The sequence below is a fragment of the Momordica charantia genome (genome assembly GCF_013281855.1).
Source record: "Momordica charantia cultivar OHB3-1 chromosome 4 unlocalized genomic scaffold, Mcharantia_2.0 BLBB01000004.1, whole genome shotgun sequence".
NCBI classification, from domain to species: domain Eukaryota; kingdom Viridiplantae; phylum Streptophyta; class Magnoliopsida; order Cucurbitales; family Cucurbitaceae; genus Momordica; species Momordica charantia.
In genome coordinates this window covers 15,729,481-15,749,588 of record NW_028275162.1, presented here as the reverse complement: position 1 = coordinate 15,749,588, position 20,108 = coordinate 15,729,481, and the positions used below count along the sequence as shown (strand labels likewise).

Below are 20,108 nucleotides of genomic sequence, written 5' to 3'. Positions count from 1 at the left end.
CTACAACTTCGAAGATAGAGAGGAAGAGAGAAATAAAGATGCACGAACTTGCTGGAATTTTTAATTGAACAAGATTAAAGGTTACAATTGAAAAGTAACAAGCTGAAAAACAAAAATGAATTTGAAATAAGCAATGTTTAAAACAATAGCAACTAAAAACTAAGGGAAACAATGAGGTAAGCTGAGAAGTAAGTGTCTAAAGCTGAAAGTGATCACTTGAGGATGATGATTGAAGTGCAGCTGTTGAATTTATAGGGACTTCAAAGTGGTTAGGAGGTTAACAGTTTTGTTGAAAGCCATCCATTTCAAACACGTTTTGGTTGGTTAGTTGTTGAATTGACAACTTTCAATGCATGGAAGACACGTGGAAGGGCTTGGGGAAGCTTCAAATCACACTAAAATGTGCGTTTTACATTAAGGGCATTCTCGGGATTGAGGAAGGCGCCAACACTTAGCTCGATATTTTTCTGCACAAAATTGTAATTTCGATTCGAAATCAACTATAAATGATTTAAAATCATCCTATGTGCATGTATAACCTAAGATAACTTCAGATGAAAGGTTTTGGACACAAAACCAACCTTAAAACAAGGTTTCTGAGTTTAAAACGTTAGAAAACAGCACCAATTTAGCTTCCTTTTACCCTTATAAACAAGGAAATCATTAACATTTAATTATTTATTATAAAAATAGAATCATATTCTAAAACCATTTCTCTCGTATAACCTATAGTTGAATGTACATCTTATGCACATTATTTTTAACCTATAGTTTTAATAGGAATCATATTCATAGTAATTTTATTTGAATCTCATTCAAATAATTTCTCTCATAATATATAGTTTAATTAGAATTAACTATATATTATAATGTATCGACATATATATACATACTTAATCCCTTGAGTAATTTGAACGTTTCAAATTCTTCCAAAGAAACTTGATCCTAGTTTTGCCCGTTGTGAGCTAACAAGGGAACCTAATGGACCTATAGATCAGAAGCTCTGCCAACGATATGAGATTAATCGGTCAAACTCATTAACTGAGTTAATCAACATTCGTTAACTACGGGTCACTCCACAAAAGACTCGTAGCTACAATCTTCTCACTGTATAATGTTTTCGTGTCCATGGATATACGACCATTAATGGCAAGTCAATCCTTCACGAGTGTTCATTCAAGCTGAGTTAAATTACCGTTTTACCCCTAATATATAATTTGAACATTTCAAATTCTCTCAAAATCTTGATCCTCTTGTGAGCTAGCAAGGGGACCTAATGGACCTATAATCAGAAGCTTCAACGATACGAGATTAATCAGACTCATTAACCAAGTTAATAACCATTCGTTAATTGCGTGTCACTCAACTAAATACCCACAGCTGCGCTCTTCTCACTACATAATATTTTCGTGTCCACGGATGTACGATCATTAACGGCAAGTCAATCCTTCACGAATGCTCGTAACTCTAGTTGGGTCAAATTACTGTTTTACCCCTAAGTTACATTTTGCTCCTTAAATACCACTGCTACTCTAGTGAACAACCCGGTTGTGGTCCGACCAATAACTGGAAGTCCCTCTCGAGCCAATGAGATGGTGGGGCCCCTTGTTCAAGTCTCGAAGTCAGCATGTAAGGCAACACTCATCTACTTCCCTAAAGTCGGGAATGAGTAAATTCCATCTTGCATAGTTATGTTCCCAGCTCTCCACTCGGTCTCATCCCCAAAATGGTAGGATTATTGAGTCTGCAACCGGGGCACTCTCACCCATACAAATGAAAGACGATCTCTTATTGGCAGGAGTTCATAACTTGCTCAGGATTAAGATCGAGTTACCTGGTCATCCTATAAGATAACAATCTATTGACTAACGGTATTAGAGCCAATGATTAATTATTTCGTGGTCCGGTCTTATACAAATTCATTGTATAGGATACCCCCACTCGCATGTCTCTACATGAACGACCTGGATACATTTTTTTTGCATCTATTACAAAGTGGGTCGTATCCATAGTTTTACCAGGATAAGGTACCCAACCTTATCCATGGACTATAGACTATTAGGTTATTACTGGAACATTATCCACTTGTATATCGAATATATACGGTATAAGAAATATACATTGTACTATATCCATATTATACTATATATCAAATATATATCGTTCCAGTTACATTAAATAACCTTGGATCTTAGTTTATTGGAATACGAGTAATGCAAATAAATAATAAGATAACTCTTTATTAAATAAATAACTTGTTCATAAATTACAAATACACGAGCTAAAGGCACCAAACCCAACAACCTGGTGGGGGTTGAATTAGTCAATATTTTTTATGTATACAATAATATCAATAGTTTATTAAAACGGTTAATAAACTAAAACATTAATGTACAACTTCCAATATAAATAGTTATATTTGGCCGACTAAAAATTCACTTAATTAACTTTACTTAGTCGGAATTTACCTAAGTAATATACCCTAGTCTTAGAATACTAAGTGGGACAAAAATAGAATATGTAATATACTACGTATCTTTCTTATATGCAGGGTATATATGACATATCATTTTTTCTCACGTTTCTCCTTAAAGTTAACACTATGAGTTCCATGTTCGGCCTCGTGTCGCCTGGGCGCAGCCTCCCTACGGATAATGTTTGCATGATTCAATATCAAAGTGAATAGAGATAGTATTCATAGTAAATGGGAGAAGGATGTGCGAGAACACATCCTACGGTCTCCGCCACTAGTTTGCATCATGAGATTTCATACATGACCTGTGTGTCGTCCTGGTGCGATCATCTCTACGGAGGGTTCATTGTATAGAATCGAAACCAAGACAAACTCTGAAATGGATAAAGGTTTCTTAGGTTTTGCTCCAATATTGTCCTTCCCTACAACATGATTATTGGGGCGGACCTTTGGGTCAGAAAATGGTGGGTCACACTTACGGGGAATTGTTAAGTTAGTTAGCAATTTTCTGACCAAATAAATGGTGACTAATGATTATAAAAATAAGAGTTATTCTGGTATAAAATTTAGTTGAGAATGTCTCAATTCAGAGGAGTAGCTATCTGCTCTATGGTGGTTGTTGCCCTAAACTCGTAGTTTGTAATGCTGTAAAAACAAATTTATATTCAATAAAGTTATGTTTTCATATTCAATCAAATTGTTGTTGAATTTATTGTCCAAATCCAATAAACTAAACATCCAAGGTTATTTTCATGTAACTGGGGACAGTATATATACTGGGTAATATTTGATATACTCTCGATATCAAGTAGATAATGTCTCGGGAATAACCTAAAGGGTCTATAGTATATTGGATAAAGTTGAGTACCTTATATTGGCAACACTATGGACACGGCCCACTTTATAAATGTTTACAAACGACCCTATCCAAGTCATTTGTGTAGAGACATGTGAGTGGGGGTATGTAATACAATTAGTTTGTATAAGATCGGACCGTGAAATAGCCAACCTTTAGATGTAACGCCGTTGACTAATAGATTGCTACTTCATAGGATGACCATGCAAGTCATTCTCAATCCTGAGTGAGTTATAGACCCCTGCCCATGAAAGCTCGTTCTTTGATCTGTATGGGTGAGAGTGGCCCAAGTAGCTGACTCAATATTCCTACCATTTTGGAGAGAAGATCGAGTGAGAAGCTGGGAAAATAACTGCACAAGATGGAATTCACTCTTCCCCAACTTTAGGGGAGTAGATGAGTGTTCTTTTAAGTGTTGACTCTGAGACTTGAATAAGGGGCCCCACCCTCTCACTGGCCCGAGAGGGACTTCTAGTTATTGGTCGGACCATAACTGGGTTGTTCATTAGAGGAGCAGTGGTATTTAAGGAGCAAGATGTAACTCAGGAGTAAAAAGATAATTTGACCCAGCTAGAGTTACGAGCACTTGTGAATGATTGACTTGCCATTAATGGTCGTACATCTGTGGACACAAAAATATTCTGCAGTGAAAAGAGTGCAGGTGTGGTCTTCAATGGAGTGACCCGCTGTTAACAGATGTTGATTAACTCGATTAATGAGTTTGACCATTAATCTCGTATCGTTGGAACTTTTGATCTGGGCACATTAGGTCCACTTGCTAGCTCACAGCAGGTAAAACGAGGATCAAGAATTATGAAATAATTTGAAATGTTAAAATTACATAAGAGAATGTATATAATGTATATTGATACGTTATATATAAAATTATATTAATTTTGAATAAAGATTAAAAATTAATATTATTTATTATGAGAGAAATGTTTGAATAGGATTCAAATAATTAATATGAATTGTATCCATATTAAACCTATAGGTTATACAAGAGAGATGTTTTTTAATATGATTCAAATATATAGTTTTAATTAAATATATGATATTTAATTAAAAGACAAATAATTAATTGTTAATTAATTAATTATTTAATTATTTAATATTTGAATTTGATTAATTAATTATTAATTAGATTAATAATTATTAATCAAATTTATTAATTAATTAATTATTTATTAGATTAATAATAATTAATAATTAATTAGATTAATAATTAATTAAACTATTAATTACTTAAAATTAATCAAATTAGTTAATTATTAATTAATTTAATTTAGTTACTATATATTAATTAAAAAAATTAAAAAGAAAACAAAAACAATTAACCAACTCCCTCCAAAACCGTAGGGGAGTGGTGTGGTGGGTGACGTAGGGAGTCACCTCACGTCACCATTTGTTAATTTGCAGAATAAGTTTTGCAGTTCATCTCTCTGGCTGCCCTTGGAAAAAGAACAAAAACAAAATTCTCTATCAAAAACTCTCTCCATCTCTAAATTCCATATTGGTTCCCACACAATCAGATCTTCGCCGGAGACATGGCAAGGAAGGTCGTAGTGGTATTTGTTTGATTTAACAAAAGAAAAGTTCTTCAAAAGTAAGGAAAACTCTTTCTCCGTGTTTTTCCTCTTTACTGTGTAGTTAATTTTTCTCCTTAAATCCAAGAACACGATCCTCGTTTCCTCTACGGGATTTACATCCAATCAAATTGAATATAAGAATCATGGTGGTAAATTCTCTTATAAGTTAAGAATTACCTTCCATGTATTACTATGTATTCAACCTACTTGGAAGACTACACTATATGTAGCTAATTATTGCTTATGAATGAACTTCTAATGTCTATTCAAGGCATTACCTTATTTCAGCTACCTTGCTATCATTCTCTAAACTTTATATATACAGACAAATACGAGTAGACAAATATGATACTGTAGTTTTTCATTATCCAAATACTGTAATAAAAATGAGTGTCTCAATTACATAGAACTGAATCCCATATTGTTGGATCGATATGGCAACCCTAGAGGAAGGTGAATAGGGTTTAATTAACAAAATAAAATTTTTTAATAAATGGACCCAATTTAAACAAAAATAATACACTTTTTGAGATATGCAATTTTAATAAAGTAAGATAAAATAAATTCTAAGGCAAACAAGAGAAATTTAAAGCAAACAATAAAATTCTAAGATTAATTGCAAAAATAAATAAGAGAGCGGGTTAGAGAAATTTGACACCGGGAATTTTTATAGAGGTTCGGCACAACTGTTCTACTCCACTTCCCAAGCACCTCTTGGGTTGTAAATTGAAATTCTGACTCTTTCCACGGTAGGAGTCAAACTGGTACACTGCTCTTCACAAGAACAAAGACGATTCTCTCCACAGTGAGGATCACACCGTTACAATGAGTTGAAGATTTTGAAATACACACTTACAAACTCTCAAATAGAGTAAATATACACATTTGAGCTCACAAAAATTTCAATTCTCAAAACAATAAATTTCTCTCACAAATAAGATGGAAAGAAAAATTGAAAACTTGGAGAGATTAGCAAATCAGAATTATGAAGTTATGGAGGATTGAGAATAAGCGAATTGTATAATTTTGAATGAGAAGTTTAGTTTAAATAGAGGTAACAAAATGGTAAAAAAATCAAGTTTAATTTTGAACCATTAGATCTTAATTATTAAAAATGAAGGGTTGAGATAATTTTGAAAAAAAATAAATTAAGAATATATATATATATATATATATAATGATAAAATAAAATAAAATAAAATAAAATATATATATATATATATAAAAAGATGTGACAAGTTTTGAATTTTATATATATATATATATATATATATATATATTATAATAATAATAATAATAAAATAATATATATATGTATGTGAGACGGTAAAATTTTCAAAACTTTTTTTTTAAAACTGACAGATATCAGCATTTAATGTTGACACGATGTAAATATATATATATCTATATATATATATTTTTTTAAAAAAAAAAAACAAAGTTACCGTTTGTAACTTTTGAGTTTTTTTTTAAATCTTTTTATTTTCTTTTTCAATATATATATTTTAAAAACAAGCGTGTCACTTGTCAGCTTACGAACTGTCCATGTCATATTCTCGGGTTTTTTCCTTCCAATTTGTTTCAATCGTAACTTCTCCATTTGAGCTCCGATTTGGATGATCTAACAGTCGTTGGAATTGTTGTAACGAGCTCTACGCTGTGGACACTTTAAAATACAAAAAATGTCAATAAATAAAATTAAGTTTGCTATCATCAAAACATTAATTAATTAATTAATTAAAATTAATTAATTTGAGATTAAAGGCCAAAAAGCCAACAATCTCCCCCTTTTTTATGATGACAAACTTTCAAAGAAAAATTCATAGACATTTAATAATCATCACATTAAATTTAAAATATCATATTTAAAAAACCATTCAAAGATTAATTTCTCCCCCTCATACATCCGTGGATTAATAAACCAATAAATCATGAAATATTTTTAGAGCAAATTTTTCTTAAACTTCTCCCCCTTTGGAATCATCAAAAAGAACCCAAAAAAAATAATAATAATTAATAACATAAAAAGCTCCCCCTAAAAATATTAACATAATTTTGCATAAATGCTCCCCTATCAATATGCATTTAAAAAAATAACAAATACAAAATCAAGATGCATCACAACGAATAATACCAAGCTCAAGCCTAATTTTGCAAAAGCATTCTTCATTTAAAGGCTTGGTAAAAATATCCACTAATTGATTATTTGAGCTTACAAATTCAAGAGTAATATGACCATTTTGCACCTGCTCTCTTATAAAGGGATGTCTAATATCAATATGCTTAGTCCTAGAATGATGTATAGGATTTTTAGTCAAATTTATGGCACTTGTATTATCACAAAATATAGGCACATTTTCAAACTTTAATCCCAAATCACAAATAATTTGTTTCATCCAAAGAATTTGAGCACAACAACTAGCAACCGCAATATATTCCGCTTAGGTAGTTGATAAAGCAACCGAATTTTGCTTTTTACTAAACCAAGAAACTAAGGAACTACCAAGAAATTGTCAAGTCCCACTAATACTCTTTCGGTCAAGTAAACTACCTGCAAAATCCGCATCGGAATATCTTACCAAATTAAATTCAACATTTCTAGGATACCACAAGCCTAAATCAATAGTTCCAAGCAAATATTTAAAAATTCTTTTAACGACATGCACATGAGATTCTTTAGGACAAGATTGAAATCTAGCACAAACACATACACTAAACATAATATCGGGTCTACTAGCGGTTAAATAAAGTAAAGAGCCAATCATACATCGATAAGTCTTTACATCGACACATTTACCTTTCTCATCCTTGTCAAGCTTAATGGACGTGCTCATAGGAGTTTTGGCAATTTTACCTTCATTGAATTTGAACCTTTTGAGCAAATCCCTTGTGTATTTCTCTTGACTTATGAAGATACCATTCTTGAGTTGTTTGATTTGGAGTCCAAGGAATAAGCTAAGTTCTCCCATCATACTCATTTCAAATTCATTATGCATGCATTTAGAAAATTCTTCACACATAGAAGGATTAGTAGAACCAAAAATAATATCATCCACATATATTTACACTAGAAGCATATCATTTTCTTTAGACTTAATAAAGATAGTAGTGTCAATTTTACCCATTTTAAAACCATTCTCAATAAGAAAATTACTAAGTCTATCATACCGAGCTCTTGGAGCTTGTTTTAAATCATAAAGAGCCTTTGTCAACTTAAAAACATGATTTGGAAAATCAAAACTTTCAAATCCTGGAGGTTGTTCCACATAAACTTCTTCCATAATATAACAATTTAAAAAAGCACTTTTCACATACATTTGGTACAAAATAAAATTCTTATAAGAAGCAAAAGCAAGTAACATTCTAATGGCTTCTAATCTAGCAACGGGTGCAAAAGTTTCCTCATAATCTATTCCTTCTTAACAATAACCTTGAGCTACAAGTCTAGCTTTATTTCTAATGATATTTCCATTTTCATCCATTTTATTTCTCAAGACCCATTTAGTCCCAATTATAGAAGCATTAGAAGGCCTAGAGACTAATTCTCAAACTTTGTTTCTTTCAAATTGATTTAATTCTTCTTGCATAGCTAAAACCCAAAATTCATCACTTTCGACATCTTTAAAACTTTTTGGTTCAATTTGAGAAACAAAAGCAATGTTATTAAACATATTAAGGGAGGAACGAGTTTTCACACCTTGTTTGGGATCACGAAGAATTAAATCCTTAGGATGGGATGAAGCATACTGGAAACTCCTTAAGCATGGATGAAAAACCGCCCACCTTATTTTCGTTGATGCTCACTTCTTGCTTACTTGAAGCAATCTCTTTGCTTTGTCACTAACAAGTAAATCTCCAAAATTTCTTTCTAAAGAATCACTACAAAAAGAATCATTAGAAACAACATTGCAAGATTCATCAAATACCACATGCATAGATTCCTCAACTATCAAAGTTCTTTTATTGAAAACTCTATAAGCTTTACTAGTAGAGGAATAACCAAGGAAAATACCAACATCTATCTTAGAATCAAATTTTCCAAGCTTTTCTTTGTTATTTAACATAAAACACTTGCAACCACAAACTTTAAAGTACCCAATATTTGGAATTTTGTTATGCCGAAGTTCATAAGGAGTTTTATCTAAAGAATGTCTAATTAAAACTCTATTTAAAACATAACAAGCGACATTAACGGCCTCCGCCCAAAAATAAGAAGGTAAACCATACTCATGTAACATTGACCTAGCAAATTCTTGCAAAGTATGATTTTTCCTTTCAACCACACCGTTTTGTTGAGGAATTCTTGGAGCGGAGAAGTTATGAGAAAATCCATTTTCTTCACAAAAATTTTCAAAAGTATTACTATCAAATTCTTCTCCATGATCACTCCTAATTTTAGAAATAAAAAATCTTTTTTCATTTTGAACTCTTCTGGCAAAACTAGAAAAACTTTTCAAAGCATCATCCTTATGTTTTAGCATCAAAACCCAAGTAAATCGTGAAAAATCATCAACTATCACAATGGGATAATAGTTCCCTCTAAAACTAGCAATTCTAGAAGGGTCAAATTGATGGAACTCTTAGACATGCACAGCGGAAGCTAAGGATCATAATACACTTAATGAAGCAATTTAACTAAAATAAGCATGCTTGGAAAAATGATGAAAAAAGTAAAGAGAAAAAGTTTAACTTTATACCTTTGAAGACCTCCATTATAACTTCTTCTCCTAACTCAATGGGACCACCAACGACAAATCCGTGCTATCATCGGGTTGATGAACACGGTTGTGGGACCGAATTTTGAGTGAAAACAAAGGGAAAACACTAATGGCTAGGAGAAGACAATAGAAATTTGAGTGGAAAAATTCTGCACTTATGCAAGTAAGCATTAGTCTTATCCAAGTGATCTTCATCATCTATATAAAGACCAAATACATGCAAAGACATGTCTTGCATGCCTTCCACTTCAAACTCCACTAGCATGTAAAAGATAGGTGTCATTGCCTTGAAGAAATACTTCAAAAACCACTAGTTAGTGAGACAATCCAACTTTGATAAAACTAATTTTTATAAAAACAAAAATTGAAATATCAATTTTCTATTAAAACAAAAACCAAGCCAAATCAATATCTCATATTAATTGGTCTTTGACACCTAAGCTTGATTAATCACATTAATCAAATTACAACTCTTTTTTATGCTTTGAACTTATTTAAAACTAATTTAAATACGTCATACTCTCCATAATAATTAAATGTCAATTAGATTATATATTATATCTCATATAAAATACAATATTCCCTTAAAAACCGAATTTGAACACTTCAAATTCTTGCTTCACCTAGTTCATCAATTTTATCCTTTATGAGCTAGCATGGAGACCCGTTGGACCTACAGATCATGGGCTCCAACAATTCGAGACTAACCGGTCAAACTCTTTAACTTAGTTAATCAACATTCGTTAACTAACAGGACTGTCCACTATAGCCTGTAGATGCACTCCCCTCACTGTAGATATATTTGTGTCCATTCGATATAACCGTCATCGGTAAGTTGATCCTTCACAGGCCGTTCGTAACCTCAGCTAGGTCAAAAAAAACCGTTTTACCCCTGAGTTACATCTTTTCTCCTTAAGTACCATTATCCCTCTAATGAACAATTGATTTAGGATCAAATCACTAAATCCAATTCCTCTTGGGCCACTAAGAGGATGAGGCCCCTTGTTCAAGACCCAGGATCAGCCCTTAACGGAACAACCTCTCTACTATCCCTAAATCGGGTAGGAGTGAATTCCGTCTTGCTAATTCTATGTTCCCAGCTATCTACCCAATCTTATCCCTGAAATGGGAGGCATATTGAGCAGCGTTGATGAGTTTACTCTCACCTATGCAGATTAAGAGAGAATCCTGAATAAATAGGAGTTCATAGATGACTCAAGATTTAGATCAAGTTATTTAGGTCATCGATAAACGAAAATAATCAGTGTTATCCGTAAACGGTGTTAATACGTAACAGTGATTATTTCAGGGTCAGTCTTACACAATCTCATTGTGTAGAACACCCCCGCTCACATGTTTCTACACGAACGAATCAGGATCACTTCGTTTATGACACCTTCAACATTTGTAACAATCATAAATCAGGTCGTATTCAATAGTGTCTCCAGGAAAAAGTACCCAACTTGATCCATGTACTATAGACTGTTTAGGCTATTTACTTGAACTTGATCCAGTTTATGTCTCCACATAAAGTCCAAGTATTCATTATAATAGCCAAGGGTTCGTAGTTTATTGGATTTATTAAAAAAAATTATTTTTAAAGTTTCGATGTCGGGCCGATTAAAAGTCACCTATTTTAACCCTAACTTAGAACTTTAACCCCAAAAATATTTTTCTCCCAAAATTTCTGCCTCTCACCTCTCTTTGCGGCGAAACCCTCCATTGTCGTGCTACTCGTTGCCATGGAAAGGGGGTGTGAACGACCACGACATGACTGTGCGAGTGACGATCTAGTAGTACGGAGCAAGGGTCCGACGATGGAGAATGACCATTTGAGATAGTGAGCGAGAGTGATGATTCACGGCTACGAGCGACAAACCGGCGGTAGGGTTATTGGAAATGAAACTACGATTCTTCCATTCTTGAACACCAAAGGTATTATTTCATGTTTTATTCTTAAGCAATGGTACGTCAATTTCCATTCAATCCTCTATGTTCCCTTTAATGGCTTACACTCCCTCTCTCTGTCTTTATTGGCTAAATACTCTGATCCATAGTTGACGGGCTTCCCTTTCAACTGCCCTCCAACTCTATGGGATTAAAAACTAACTCAAGATTTAGGGGGAAATAATGGAGATGGATCCCGAGAACCTTTTTCGCATCTGTTTAGATTTTTGTATAATTTTATAGCAGCTTTGATTATCGGAGATTTTCCTCCAAAAGTGACTGATTCATCACAAATTCACCGATAAGAATTAATGTTTGAGTTTGACCTGTTCTTTAGATAAATTGGAATATGTTTGGATTCTGACGCAATTGCTCATTATTTTAGTCCATTTTGTTGTTTTGTATATCGGCTTTTGAGACGGTTCAGGTGTGGTTGAAGGTATCTGATTCCAAAAGCTTCAGAGACAACTAAATTTAAATCTTGAATCTGGGAGCTTGAAATTTTCAAATAAACCATTGCTTTATTCACATCAAGCCGCGTTTGAGTGTAATTCTTCATTATTCATCACAGCCTCCTCCTCCCCAGCTTGGTCTGGACGAGCTGTCCTGAAGCCAGGACGAAAGAAATGGGAAGGCCAGAAGCCTATCTCCATTGTGGGATCCATTGGTTCCGTTGGAACTCAGATATGTGGTTGCCATCTACTTGTGTAAGACAAAAATATTTTCTGTGTTATTGTTGCTCGTGTCTGCATAATTGAGTGTTCACTCTCTTATTAAGTTATTTTGTCTTAAATCTCAACTCCTCATTGGGGTGATTTCTGTACAAATAATATTCTGTACAATTGTGGATTGTTCTTTGGTTGGAAATTTGTAGTTTAAAATTATTCTGACGTTGGGGTTTTATTTAACATTGTGTTTGAGACTTTATCAGAGTTGTTTTTCTAACACAACTCTTAGTCAAAATCTCTTATCTTACTAATACTTCATTTATTTGATCCAGTAAATAATCCATCCTATAGCTGAATCAATGCAAGATACCTTCTACTTTTTTGGGGCACAGTGTTGGACATCAGGTGAGCTTAATTAAATGGACCTAAAAGAGAGAATTGTGTTTCCTATAGAATTTCCACCATCACATTCTTCCGTTTTAATAATAATGGACAATTTTCAACCTTTTCACTTTTCTATAATGGACAAGCAGGTGAGCTTAATTAAATTGGAAAGCTAAACCAATTGTTATTGCATATAGTAGCAATTCTAGGACTTGTTAATTCAATGATGGCTTTGGTGGATACGGGAGTTCGTATGTGGACTTTGATGTTGGCTTTGGACCTTGCCCTTTAGGTCGCCAGGTGGTTATGGGGGTTTTGGAAGCAGTAGTTAGAAGGCTACTGAGGTTGAATCATCAATTGGTTATTCTAGTCGTTTTGGACCTTACAGTGATGGGTTTGGTGGGGGATATGACACGAGTGGCTTAGGACTTAGGAGGATATGGTCAAAAGGTTAATCCTTTGGTTGTTATTCAACTTTTTATTTTTTCTTGTTTCCCTGTGACCAAGTAACGAACCACCAAGGTGGAATAAAAAGCAAAATAAGAAACTGACTTTGTAAATTAAAAACTTTGATCCAAACTATTATACCGTTGCAGTCTTGAAACCAAATTACTAAAAAGGATGATCAATGTTGAATTTTTCTCCCACTACTTTTAATAATAACTAGTATAAATGCAACTTTGTTGTTTTGATGGTACTTAAAAGTTTGTCATTTTAACATGTGGTAAGGAGTAGTATATTGGAAACCTCCAAAGCAGGCACTGAGTGAAGTAACAGAACTTGTTTGGGAGCCTTCAAATAGGTGGTTGTGTGCTGATGAAGGTATTTTGAGCTGACAGAGGCAATGACGGGGAAGGTATATACATTTTTATTAAATTTAATAAATTTGAGTACTTTGTTGGTATGACTTTCCAGTTTTCTATGATTCAGAGACTTCTCTCCTACTTTTATGATAATACTTATAAAAGTAAATTGAATTCAAAGAAGATTGCCAGTGAAAGAGAAAGAAGAGTTGATTGTTGATTTAGCAACCTGGTTATCCCCTTTTTGCTGTAGACACAGTTTAACTTCTCTTTGTGTATGTTATTTAACTTCGTGTTTGTTAATCAGGTATTATATTTGAATTTAATGTCTCTTAATGCATTTGTTTATTTGTAGCAATGATGTTAAGGAAAAAAAAGCTAGATGATCCATCAAGTTACATACATAACAACTTCAAAAGTAGCTAATACATAGTTCAAGAAGAAATTGAACGAGGTTCGAATAGAATGGGACAACTTTTGTTAAAAGATTTGTGTAGGCTTATTTATGGATTCGTTAAGTTTTTTTGTTTGATGTTAAGTAGTTGAGTTACTTTTTGTCTCCATAGAATTGAAATACTTAGAAATGTTGAATATGTTGCTGAATGTAGTTTGTAGAGCATAAGTCGCCATATTACAATTATATTACGTATATAGAAGTGTTGGATGTTGCTGAATTTAGGTTTGTGAAAGGAAGGGTGGTCATATATATAATATTGTTTGAAATATATGGAATATTGTTGCTGAATATATGTAATAATTGAAATACTTAGAAATATTGTTGCTGAATATATGTTATTTTTCAAATTTTCTATATATAGTGTCCTCGACAATCAGATTCTATCGAGTGTGGGTACTATTTGCAAAAGTATATACGAGAAATAGTGCGGAACCCTCATACTCCTATTACTGAACTTGTACGTATTATCATATACCTTTATGTGTTTATATATGATTTGTCATTATATTAGTATTATCTTTCTTTTTCTTTTTTTGTAGTTTAATACAAAAAGTGCCTATCAACAAGAAGAAATCGACGAAGTTCGAATATAATGGGCATCTTTTTTTGGACGATTTGTGTAGTACCTATGGATTCATTAGTTGTGTTTATTTGATGTAAGTATTTGGTTCAGACTACTTTCTGTGTAGTAACTGGTAGATTAGAAATACTTTGTCTTGTTTATAATATGTAGAAGTTTGAAGTTTGAAGTTTGAAATGTAGTGCATAACATATTAGTTTTGGATTATTATAGAAGTATTTGACTGGATGATGCTGAAGTCTGGATTCTTATGCTGAATGTAGTTTTGTTGGAGGGACACGCGGTCCCATTTGTTCTTGTGTGGAATGGTGTTTATATAGAGAAGTGTTTGTTTTGTTTATAACCATGCTAGTTTTGAGTTATTCTAAAAGTGGAGAGGTTATGTTGAAATTTGTACTTTTGATTATTTGTGTTTTGAGTCTAAGGTTAGTTTTTGAGTTAAGTTTTAGAATAGATATTGTTTTATAATGGATGAATGTGTTAAAAGTTTTAGTTGCATATTCAGATATTATCATAGGTGTGAAGGAAATATATATAGTTGGTTAGCCACGTTTGGGCAACCAACTATTTTTTCAATTTATTTATTCACGAAATAATGACGGTCAATATCTGTCACGAAATATAGTCATTCCATGACGAACATATCAATGTAGATACAATGACGTACAAACAATGTCACATAAAGGATGACGTACAAACAATGGCGTACAAACAATGTCGCACATACAATGACAGTCACAAAACAAGGACAGTCATAAAGATGTCGGTCGTCACCCGTCATGGTTGTTCTTTCATGACGGCACGTCCGTCATGGAAAACGCTATACATGACAGGCAATGCCCGACCTTGAAAGGATCGTTTCATGACGACCATGTCCGGATGGAAAGAAAATATACATGACGGGCAATGCTCGACCTTAAAACTGTCCGACATGAAAGGGAAACAAGGACACTCGTATAGATGTCGGTCAGTGACCGACATGGTTAATGTTTAATGTCGGGCAATGCCCGTCATGAAATAGCAGATTTGTTGTAGTGTACCCTTACCTATTATTTTACCTTTCTTGTTATTACCAAAGGTTACAAAACTTCTATCCTTTTTGGAGAAAGTGACAAACTTTGATTGGTCTCCCGTCATGTGCCTTGAGCAACCGTTATCCAAGTACCAGTTAATTTTCTTGGAAGCTTTCAAACAAACTTACAAATACAAAAATTTAAATTTGATCCTTTGGTACCCATACTTGTTTGGGTCCTAGAAGGTTAGCATTAACAAATTTGGGGATCCATTTCATTTTTGCATTTTTATTGAAAGCATTAGATTTAGACAAGTAACAAGAATAATATTTATGTCCATACTTGCCACATGAAAACAAACAACATTATGCAATGAATTATCTTTTACAACAAATTTATGCATCCTACTTTTTTCGGAGAAAATCTTTCTTGGAGCATTGTGAAACTTTGCTCTTTGAGAAAAATTTCTTCTAGTAGTTTGATTATATTTTAATTTAAAGTGCTTAGGTCTTATATGACCTTCAACACCACAATAATGACATATATGAAATTTTAAAAGGTCCATATTCAGAAGGAAGTGAATTAAGGATGTAGAGAACCATAAAAGACTCAAAAATCCCTATCTCATTTCCATTATGTGCTCATGTGTACCTTTCGTACCATCAAACTTCATAGAGGACAATTGATTCATTAGGGTGCTTGCCATTGCCTTATCATAAGTAACAAACTACTATTCAATAGCATCAAGATAATCCTTGACTTTATCATAATCCGGAATTGAACCACGAATACTTTTACCCACATGAGACTTGATAAGCATCATACTTAAGTGGTTGGATCTCTCCCACTGTTCATATGCTACTTTCTCATTTTGGATACTTAATTTTGTAGGTATTGACGGTTCATCAATACGTAATATCAAGCCAATGTCTATGCACCCTAATGTCAATAGAACTTTTTCTTCCAAATCCTTAAAATTGTCACCACTTAAAAATGTGATACGAGATGATTTAGAATTGAGAATAATTAAAGACTGAACTGTAAAATAAATAAATAAACACAAGCTTACAAAATGTAATGAAGCAAGTAAACTATGGAAAATATACCCATGTAAACTAATCCAATAATCAAATAATTGAATGTTATAATTTTTCTGATAGGCAAAAATTAAAATATTCAAGTATATGAGACTAATATTTAGGCCTGTGGACTACTAAAATTTCCAAAAATATATATAATTTTCTCTATATAGAAAATTTATATTCAATTACAAATATTTATGTCATTTCAATAAATTAAAAAATAGTAAAATATCTTAAAAACATTAGAATATTTAAAGATGTTGTGGCTATTCATTAATTACTTAAGGGTCCGTTTGATAACCATTTGGTTTTCAATTTTTGGTTTTTAGTTTTTCGTTTTTGAAAAATGGGGGTGTTTGATAACCAAAGAAGTTTTTAAAAACAGATTTCTGTTTTTCAAAATCTCATTTTTTTTAATATAACTTTTTTTTCTTTGACATATTTATCTCTAACAAATTTATTTCTCACTCTAAATTTTTTTTCTTAAATATCTCTCTAAATAATATTAGGCAATATATTTAACTATGTACATATAATATATTCAAATGCATATAAATAACTAAAAACATGAATGTTGAAAGGATCACAAAAAATACATGTTTCTGTATAAATAAGATATAGTAGGATTCTGTAAAAGTACATAATCATGATTCTGTATATAACACATGATACGCAAACAATAAATTTTTCAAAATTAAACGAACAGTAAAATTTTGAAAACTAAAACAGAATATAAAACCTTAGAATAAAAAAATTCAAGCTGGATCAAAATTTCTGATTTAGCAAAGAGAAAAAACTTCTGCACATACAGAATCATCAAAATATAATAACACAAAAAACACGGAAGAATTCCACCAAAACAACAGAAAACCTTAAAGACGGAAAAGATCATGCTTAAAACAACAAGCATCAACACATGCTAGCAATAAAAGCAAATTAAAGGTTAGATTGGAAACATGACTCTGATACCAAATGTTAGATAAAATTTAAAGATTACATACCTCCAGCCATAGCAATCAAATTTAAAAATGAAGAAAATATTCGTTGCTAACCTATCCAATGATTTAATCTATGTCTCGATGGAAAACACGGACTTCCTTTGTTAGGCTAGAGACCCTAAATTTTCTGTAGAAAATCTCTCGGTAAATTCTTCTTCCATCAATAAGAATAAGATGGAATAAAATGATTTTAAAATGGTAACCGCTGGGTAGTGCGCCATTAACAAATAATAGGAGGCGAATTCAATTTTTTTAAAGCATTTTAATAATAGATATATATAATGAAATTGAATGACTTACGTGTAGAAGATGGGATTTCCAATTTCGTAGAAATTGTCATCTTTTTTTTTTTTTTTTTTCAGGGTACACATGCTCTTATTAGCTTAGATTTTTGGATTGCTCATGTTTATAGGGGGTGAGTGACAATAGCGGAGTTCATTTGCAGATGTTATGCTACGATATCTACTTGTGGTTTATTCGATTTTGGTAATCATTTAAAGAATGAATCCTAAAAACTTAAATTTAACGCTGCCTAATTTTTTAAGCTTTTGGTGAACAGAATTTTGTTAACTAGTTCATAGATAGTAAAGTATTTAAATTAGTCCTTATTACTTGCAGAGGCAACAAAAGATGAGGATTGATCTTTTCCTCGGAGTATGTTGACTTTTCTTTTGACTATATGCTTATCTTATCGTCCTTGATTATGTTGTATAGAGTTTTCATTTATCTCGTCCTACCATAGGAAAAGAATAAAACGATTTCACTATATCTGGTTAGTTTCTTTTTTGTTCTTGGATGCGGAGGTGTAAAATTAATTTTTGGGTTCAATATGATTGCTAATGCACCTCAATAGCTTTAAAATAGATATTTATATCAGTATAGTTATGGTGTAAAAACCATGCTTTAAGACATAAATTACATGACCAAATCGTTTAGTATGGACTCCTGCTCCAATATTTTCATAGTTAAAGTTCTTTATTACTGGTGTTTTCACTATTTCAAAACAATCATAGAGACGTTTTTCGTGCATTTAAAAGCTATTAATTTTTACTTTTATATGAAAGAAATTTATATTTGTTATATTTTTTTATACTATATTTACTAAATTTTATTTTAACTAAAACTAAAAAATAAGTCAATCTAGGTTCAGGTATATATTCTCGGTCAGAGGTCATGGATTCAAATCATAGCCCCTACAAATTGTTGTACCAAAGAAACTAAAAATAGAAACAAGAAATAGAATATAGTTATCAAACATATTTTTTTTTCTATTTTTTTTTCTTTAAAAACAAGAAACAGGGATACACAGAAACAAGAGAACAAACCTAAAATACTCTATTCTCTAGCACATATAATCCAACTCAGAGACAACACCCCTATTTCTTTTAGGCGAGAACACAAAGAGGAACAACAAGTAATGCTCCTAAAACAAACGATCTTATCCTTCCAAAACTTCCTCAACAACAACAATAATGTCAGAATTACCATCAAATCAGAGATATTAATCAACCTTCTCTACCTTCAAATTCTTTGGAAGTCATAATCAAGAACTATGTCACATGATTCAGAATCAAACCGCCGTCATTCTAAATCCGGCAGCATCATTAAAAAAATCTAGATGTTCAAGTACATAGGACAGTTAACACTCAAGCTCAAAACTAGACCTCAAAGTGATACCCAAAAATTATAAAAATAAGACAAAGAAACACACTAAAAATTTATTACCTAGTGGAGTGGAAAATAAAATAAAAGAGAAAATAGAGTGGAGCATGTAACGAAAAACAAAGATGAACAATAGAATGAAGCAAGATAGAATGTTTACGAAGGAAGCATTTGATTCATGAACTAATAAATTGTTACAAGTATTTATAGGAACAAAGTAAAACTAACCACTAGGCCACTAAACTTCTCTGGTACTGCCAAAGCGAGCATAGCTCAGCGATATTGGCATATACCTCCAACCACAAGATTGTGAGTTCGAATCCCCTCCCCAACATGTTGTACTAAAAAAAAAAAAAAAAAAAAACTTCTCTGCTACTAATGCTACTAATGTCACTAAGTCACTGAGCCAAAAATTACTCAAGTTATATATCCAATCACCACTACTTCCTACAAAACTAACTACCCACTAATACATTAACTACAAAAAACTCTCAAGCAAACTTTATTGCAGTTTCATTGTCACAAAAAATGGACACTGGATGGTCCAAAATAACGAATATTTCTCCCATTTAGTCTTTTCAACCAAATACACTCTTAAGTTGCCATAGTAGCTGCTACATATTATACTTCACAACTTGAAAGAGCAATAGAAGTTTGTTTTTTACTGCACCATGATATAGCCCCTGAGCCTGTATTAAATCAGTACCCGATTGTGGAACACCTGTCATTGACATTACTGGCCCAATCTGCATCAACAAAACCATTCAACACAAAAGATGTAGCTTGTTTATACAACAAGCCAAAACTCAAAGTACTCTTCACATATCGAAGAATCCTCTTTGTTGCAATTAAATGAGCTTTGCAATTAAATGAGCTTC

General features: G+C 32.4%; 1 long non-coding RNA gene across 3 annotated transcripts; it reads left to right on the top strand.

The window, feature by feature from the left end:
* The first annotated feature begins 11,288 nt into the window (after positions 1-11,288).
* LOC111015223 (uncharacterized) lies at positions 11,289-14,713 on the top strand. 3 transcript variants are annotated; one of them, XR_015790540.1, is made up of 6 exons: positions 11,289-11,571; positions 12,011-12,290; positions 12,584-12,656; positions 13,365-13,491; positions 14,257-14,352; positions 14,435-14,713. It is a non-coding gene; the product is annotated as an uncharacterized LOC111015223 (long non-coding RNA). The 3 variants fall into 3 exon arrangements; XR_015790539.1 differs by having other exon boundaries at positions 11,290-12,290; positions 13,371-13,491; XR_015790538.1 differs by having other exon boundaries at positions 11,290-12,290.
* The last annotated feature ends 5,395 nt before the right edge of the window (positions 14,714-20,108 follow it).